The sequence below is a fragment of the Silene latifolia genome, chromosome Y (assembly GCF_048544455.1).
Source record: "Silene latifolia isolate original U9 population chromosome Y, ASM4854445v1, whole genome shotgun sequence".
Taxonomy (NCBI): Eukaryota; Viridiplantae; Streptophyta; class Magnoliopsida; order Caryophyllales; family Caryophyllaceae; genus Silene; species Silene latifolia.
Genome location: NC_133538.1, coordinates 437,517,917 through 437,524,266, shown reverse-complemented (window position 1 = coordinate 437,524,266; position 6,350 = coordinate 437,517,917). Strand labels below are relative to the sequence as shown.

General features: G+C 37.7%; 1 non-coding gene across 1 annotated transcript; it reads left to right on the top strand.

Annotated features, from left to right (window-relative positions):
- The first annotated feature begins 4,670 nt into the window (after nucleotides 1-4,670).
- LOC141635154 (small nucleolar RNA R71) lies at nucleotides 4,671-4,777 on the top strand. The gene has a single exon (XR_012539858.1). It is a non-coding gene; the product is annotated as a small nucleolar RNA R71 (small nucleolar RNA).
- Nucleotides 4,778-6,350: the final 1,573 nt, after the last annotated feature.

Here is a 6,350-nt window from a genome sequence, read left to right as displayed (position 1 = left end):
TTGGTTACTGTACATTTACATGGGAAGGGGATGTTGGGAATTGTACAAAGTGTAATTGTGTTGTATGATCATTGTATAGGAGAAGACTTCGTAGAGGAGCCTTTTTGATTGTCCGTGTTGCATCTTTGTGATTGCTAAGGTAGGGTTTCCCTACTCGGTTCTTGTGCTTTACATGACATGTTGTTGTAATTATCGTTGTCTGCTGATCATCGTAGTATGGAGATGGTTGCGACAGTGTTGGTGCGAGGGGATTGAGATGACAGTAATGTCATGTGATTGTGATTGTGGTGGAGTCACTTGCGGGAGTGGCTTCACACCCTAGTTCGCCCTCCGTGGAACCCGCCACGGGAGGGGATGTGCACATTAAGGGACAGGGATCGTTGTCGCTCGTTGAGGAGCTGGACTAGGTGGGATCGGCTGCGGTCACCCACTGGCGGCGAGGATTACCTGTTGCGATGGGTAATGGCGCGGGGCTACACACTTTAGTGTGTAGTCGGTTACTATGTGTGCTTGGGTGATTGGGAGTTGATGATGATCAGACGAGTATTGCATTTGTTTGTCTTGTTTGTTGCATATCGACCCCGTTGTTGTTTGTGGAATCTGCGGTGATCCATTCGGGGATGGTGAGCAGGCTTGACAGGTTTTGCTAGTGAGAGCTTGGGGATTATCTTGGGAGATTTGCCACCACGAGTCATAGCATCACCGTCTGAGTCTTAGCGAGTTTTCTTTTATTGTTAAGACTTTGAAGTTGTATTTCATTAGACAATATTCGGTCTTGGATATTGTAAACTTTGCATTTTACATTACTTTAATAATGATGCTCAATTCAGACGCTTTGGTATATACTAACCTCGGGAAACCGAGATGGTAACGCACTTTCATGGTAGGGTGGTCCTGGTAAGGCACCTTGGTATGAGGGGGTGTTACATCACCATTCGGTCCATTTTGGCTTTTGTTTATTCGGCCCATTGTGGCTTCTCTTTTTCGGCCCATATGGTTTGTGTTGGATAATTTTATGTTGTGTGCTTAGTTTAATCATTCTCGTTTTCTTAATTCGCGTTTACTTGACTATCTCTTTCCTCAACTTATATTATTCTAGTTGTTTCATGCCTTGTTCTTGTCTTTTCGATGATGTCAAGAGGGGGAAGAAATCGTATGACTTGAATTATTGCCTAAGCTTGCTCCTTGTCAAGATCTTTAATCTCTTAAGGGGTTCCATGCTATACCTTTGAATACAAATAGCTTGTTCTTGCGATTAACTTACTATAACTTTGGTAGTAGTATGTTGAGGGGGAACTTGACCTTAGTCACAAATCATAGGAGACTTGCCATCATCAAAAAGGGGGAATTTGTTGGACCTTATTCGTATAAGTTTTGATAATGACAAGTATTATGATTTGTAATATGCTATACACTTGTGCTTGTAATTGTTTGTTAAATGGTGCATATCTTAGCTGACAATTACCATGAAGACTAATTGTGGTTATAGCGTATGATGGAATTTTCATGACGATTTTGGAGCATGGTAATCGAGTTCGGTTATAGTTGTTTTGTCTATAACCAAAGAAGACTAAATCAAGAAAAACAATATATTATTTGATGGGAGCTCAAGATGAAGAGTTTCTAGATCAAGATAAAGAAAAGAACCTATGTTTGAAGATCTCATGAAGATTAGGGATAAAGGATTTCATTCTATAAATGATATGAACAAAATGATCTTTGAGAAAGTATGGTTATAGCTATTCCATCTCTAACCTTACCTATCAAAGTTCTTGGTTATAGTCATTTAACCTATAACCATGAACGACGTATAAGAGAGCACAATTTAAGCTTTAGATTCACTTATTATTTCGAAAATTAAAGTGATATTTATACTTTATCTTTTCTAGATGAAATTGATAATATAGATTATATTAATCCTACTTACTTATCATACAACTTATGGGTTAGTATGTAATCTAGGGTTTCTAATCATATTATCTTAGTTTTATAAATTAAAACTAATTATTGTTAGGTTTTCAAATAGAGTGAAACGGATTATGGCCATATCACCTTCTAGTCGAAAATATCCTAGTAGTAATTAGGGTTTTTAAATAAGAAGTATTTTGTAGATAAAATAAAAGATCTAACCTAGCCCACTTGAAGAGATTTCACGCCAAAGAGGCCGGCTAGGGTTTCGTTCTTCTTGACCTAATTTTAGGTTTATCTACTCCAATAAATACCAAAACATTTCATTGAAAAAGTAAGACACTTATTTTAAGAAAAACCTTTGCAAAAATATTATGCATATTTCGAATTCAATCTCTTCATATTTGCAAATTATTTTCGAAATCCTAATTGTGTCTAAAGCTAAAAATCGTGTGCCTCTCTTTAAGTCAATCATTCTCGTTCATCTGATTAATAGGATATAGTACTCATTGTATTCATACTCGTTCATTAACATTAACCCTAGTAGAATCTAGTAGTACTTTCTTATTATCGTAAGAAAGAAATCGAGTATTTAACGATACTCAAATTAAGTTACTCAAATTGAGTTACAACTATAGTTAGTTGTACGAGTTAGATTGATAATTTTGTAATCCGTAGAAAGGTACTAAAGTTATTAATCGAGAATAGTGGACGTAGGTTTCGACTTGTGAAACTGAACCACTTCAAAACTTCGTGTGTCTCCTTTATTTACGCATTTATTATTTCATTTTCGCACATACGATAAATTAATTAATCAAGTTTAGTTAATAAACTTCGAGTAATTAATAAAATATCAATAAATCGAAAAAGTGGGCAAGAGTTCTACATACTCAATTCACCCCCCCCCCCTCCTCTTGAGTATATCTTTACATAGACTCTTCACCTGCAAATGATTCTAAAAGCAAGAGTGCCTCCAAGTGATCTTTAGATAAAGATCGAGGTGTAGAGTCTTCTATAACAATGTCAACAACATCCAAAATGTCAATAGAATAACAAGACTCTTCTATCATTGGAGTCTTCATGGCACTATTCAAATTATATGTGACCTTATCATCACCCACTTCCAATGTAATTTTACCGTTCTTGACATCAATTAACGCACCCGCGGTGTGTAAAAATATTCTTCCCAAAATGATTGGGATTTGGGCATCTTCGGCCATGTCAAGAACAATAAAATCAACCGGAATAAAAAACTTACCAACCTTAACGGGAACATCCTCCAAAACTCCCAAAGGGCGTTTTATAGAACAGTCCGCCATTTGCAATGTGACACTAGTGCATTTTAAGACTCCCATATTAAGCTTAGCACAAATAGAGTAAGGTATTACACTCACACTAGCACCTAAATCGCATAAAGCTTTGTCAATTTGGTAGGTGCCAATTGTGCATGGAATTGAAAAGCTATCGGGATCTTTTAACTTAGGAGGGGACTTGTTTTGAAAAAGAGCATTCACCTCGGCGATGAGAGATATTGTTTCAACTTCATCAAAAGTCCTCTTCTTAGTTAAAATGTCTTTCATGAACTTGGTGTAAGATGCAATTTGAGTGATTAATTTGGTAAAAGGAATGGTTACCTGGAGATTCTTCACAACTTCCATGAATTTACCGAATTGAGAATTCTTTTGATGCTTTGCCAATCTATGAGGAAATGGCATTTTGACTTTTTCCGGAATCTTTGCTTCAACATCTTTCTTTGGATGAGCATCCTCCATTCCTTGACTTTCTCAACAACAAGTGGATCATCCACTTTCTTGGGAACTTCCTCACTTTCCTTATCATTTGAAGGGATCTCCAACTCAACAAGCACCTCCTCATCTTCTTTGGGCATGGATGGCCCATTATATTTTGTACCACTTCTTAAGAAGATAGCATTAAGGGTAGCATGTGGTTGCTCACCTTGAGGAGGTAGTCGACCCGATTTTCTTGAAGAGCTAGATGAGGCTAATTGAGCCATTTGTTGTTCCAACATCTTGATTGCGTCATTTTGAGCTTGCTCATTCTTTTGGATTTGAGCCAACAATTCCTTTTGCATACGGACTATGAAGCCCTCAAGCTTACCTCCTTCTTGGTTGTTTTGTTGGGCATTTTGTGGTGGAGGTTGATTTTGTTGGAAATTGTTTTGTGGGGGCCTTTGTTTATTTTGATAACCCGGTGGAGGGACATATTTTTGTTGTTGAGGGAAATAGGCATTTTGTTGTGGTTGAGGGTTAAGTACATTGTTGCTTCTATAAGACATGTTCGGGTGAAATCTTGAATTTGGATTATATGTGTTTGAGAATGTACCCGATGGATAAGCATTTTGTCTTAAAGCTTGGAAAGCATTTACCTCTTCAATGGGAGCTTGGCAATGAGCGGCATAATGACCCGCGCCTCCACAACCATCACAAACGATGATTTGACTAGTTGAAGACATGGCATTGAGTTATTGAACGGAATCTCTAGCATCCCTTTCCGCCAATTGTTGTTGAAGCAAGGCAATTTGGGCTAGCAAAACGGAGTTGTTGGAGGATTCTTCTTTACCTTTGGATGGCACAACTCGGAAATTGACATATTGTGCATCATGGACCGCCATAGATTCGATCGTGGCATGAGCAAGGTCGGTGTCAATTTGATCAAACCGCCCATTGTTGGCGGAATCAAGAATCCTTCGGGACTCGGCATAACATCCATTGTAGAATATTATTGCTAGGAACCAATCATCTAACCCATGATGTGGGCATTGTCTTTGAAGTTATTTGTACCTCTCCCAAGCCTCATATAAGCTCTCAAGAGCTTGTTGACGGAACCCGGTGATTTGGCTCCTCAAAGTTTGAGTTTTCTCCGGTTGAAAAAGCTTCTGATAGAAGGCTAGAGCCAAAGTCTCCCAATTGGTGATTCCCACGGTGGTGCAGTCAAGGCTATTAATCCAAAGCTTGGCCTTGTACTTCAAAGAGAAAGGGAAAGGTATTTCCCTTATTTGGGCTTGAGTGACGCTCGTTTGAAGGATCATGGAGCAATAGTCACAAAAATTTTGCACATGCAAATTGGGATCCTCCAAAGGACTTCCCCCAAATTGCTTCCTCTCCACAAGGCTAATGAAAGCCGGTTTGATCTCGAAGTCCGCCGCGGTGATTTGAGTGGTTGTGATACCGGCCGGAAGCATGGCCGCGGTGGGCTTTGAGTGATCGGAAAGTTTAACCATCTTTTTGGTAGTAGATGGTGGTGGTGGAGATGATGAACTTGAAGTCTCCCCCTCTTCAAGGGCTTCTTGATCGTCTAAGTAAGACTTTATAGCACTTTCGGCTTGTACGGGAGAAGAGTCCCCGACAACGGCGCCAAAATTTGACGAAAATTTGATAGGCCAAAATTTGACGAAAATTTGACGAAAATTTGTACGGGAGAAGAATCCCCAAGACAAAGAAAACAAGATAAAAATCGACAATTCAAAACGCAATAAAATCGAGTCCCCAGCAACGGCGCCAAAATTTGATAGGCTAGTCGTGTACCTATGCAAAGATAATTTCCCTAGACACAAATTAATGTAGCAATAGGGGTCGAACACAGGGAAACGGGAATTACGTCGTGAATTGCTATGGGTAGATTCTTATCAAGGTCGATTTTGATTTTGATTTGATAGATTTGTTTGATGATTAATAAAAATTATGATGTAAATTATATAATTAAAAGAGAGTCTAAAGGGTTCGGGTCACACATGCAAAGTTAAACATATGATTATGATACATTCGGTGCTAATAATTTTGTCAATTGTTTAGGCTTAGAGATACCCACCTTACGACATTAGTATCAACCATAGACCGGGTCCTAGAAAAACTCTTGTCCATGACTAGGTCGTCCTACTACACATGCTTAGTCTAATTCAAATCCATGCCTCTCGACTTTAGAATGAATGAACAAACTTAATCTAAGATTAAACGTGACTATGCAAACATGTGATAGAAACAATTGAACAATATTATTATCGACCTATTTAAACATGTTATATATTTGATTTTGCATGGCTGCCCTAGCCTTTAGACTAGGAAATTTAGCTACTCATATTAAAATATAAATTGCAAACTATATTATAAGAAATGCTAAACATGGTCTTGTGATTTATGAAAACTAAATTAGATAACATGTGCTATAAGTAATGCTAATGAAATGTAGATGAAGTATTGATAATAAACTATGCATAAACTAAATGGGCGTATAAAATTATGAACTAGAAATGAAATAGCTTAATAGACAAGAACTTGTATGGAAGAAACAATTTAGAACCAAATGCTTGAATATAAAATGCTTGAACAATAATTTGTAGTACAAAGTGTTGTAAGATTCAACTAAAGGAAAGCTTAACAATTTGTAAACTAAAATGAGAAAACTAATGAGAGAGATTATAATGC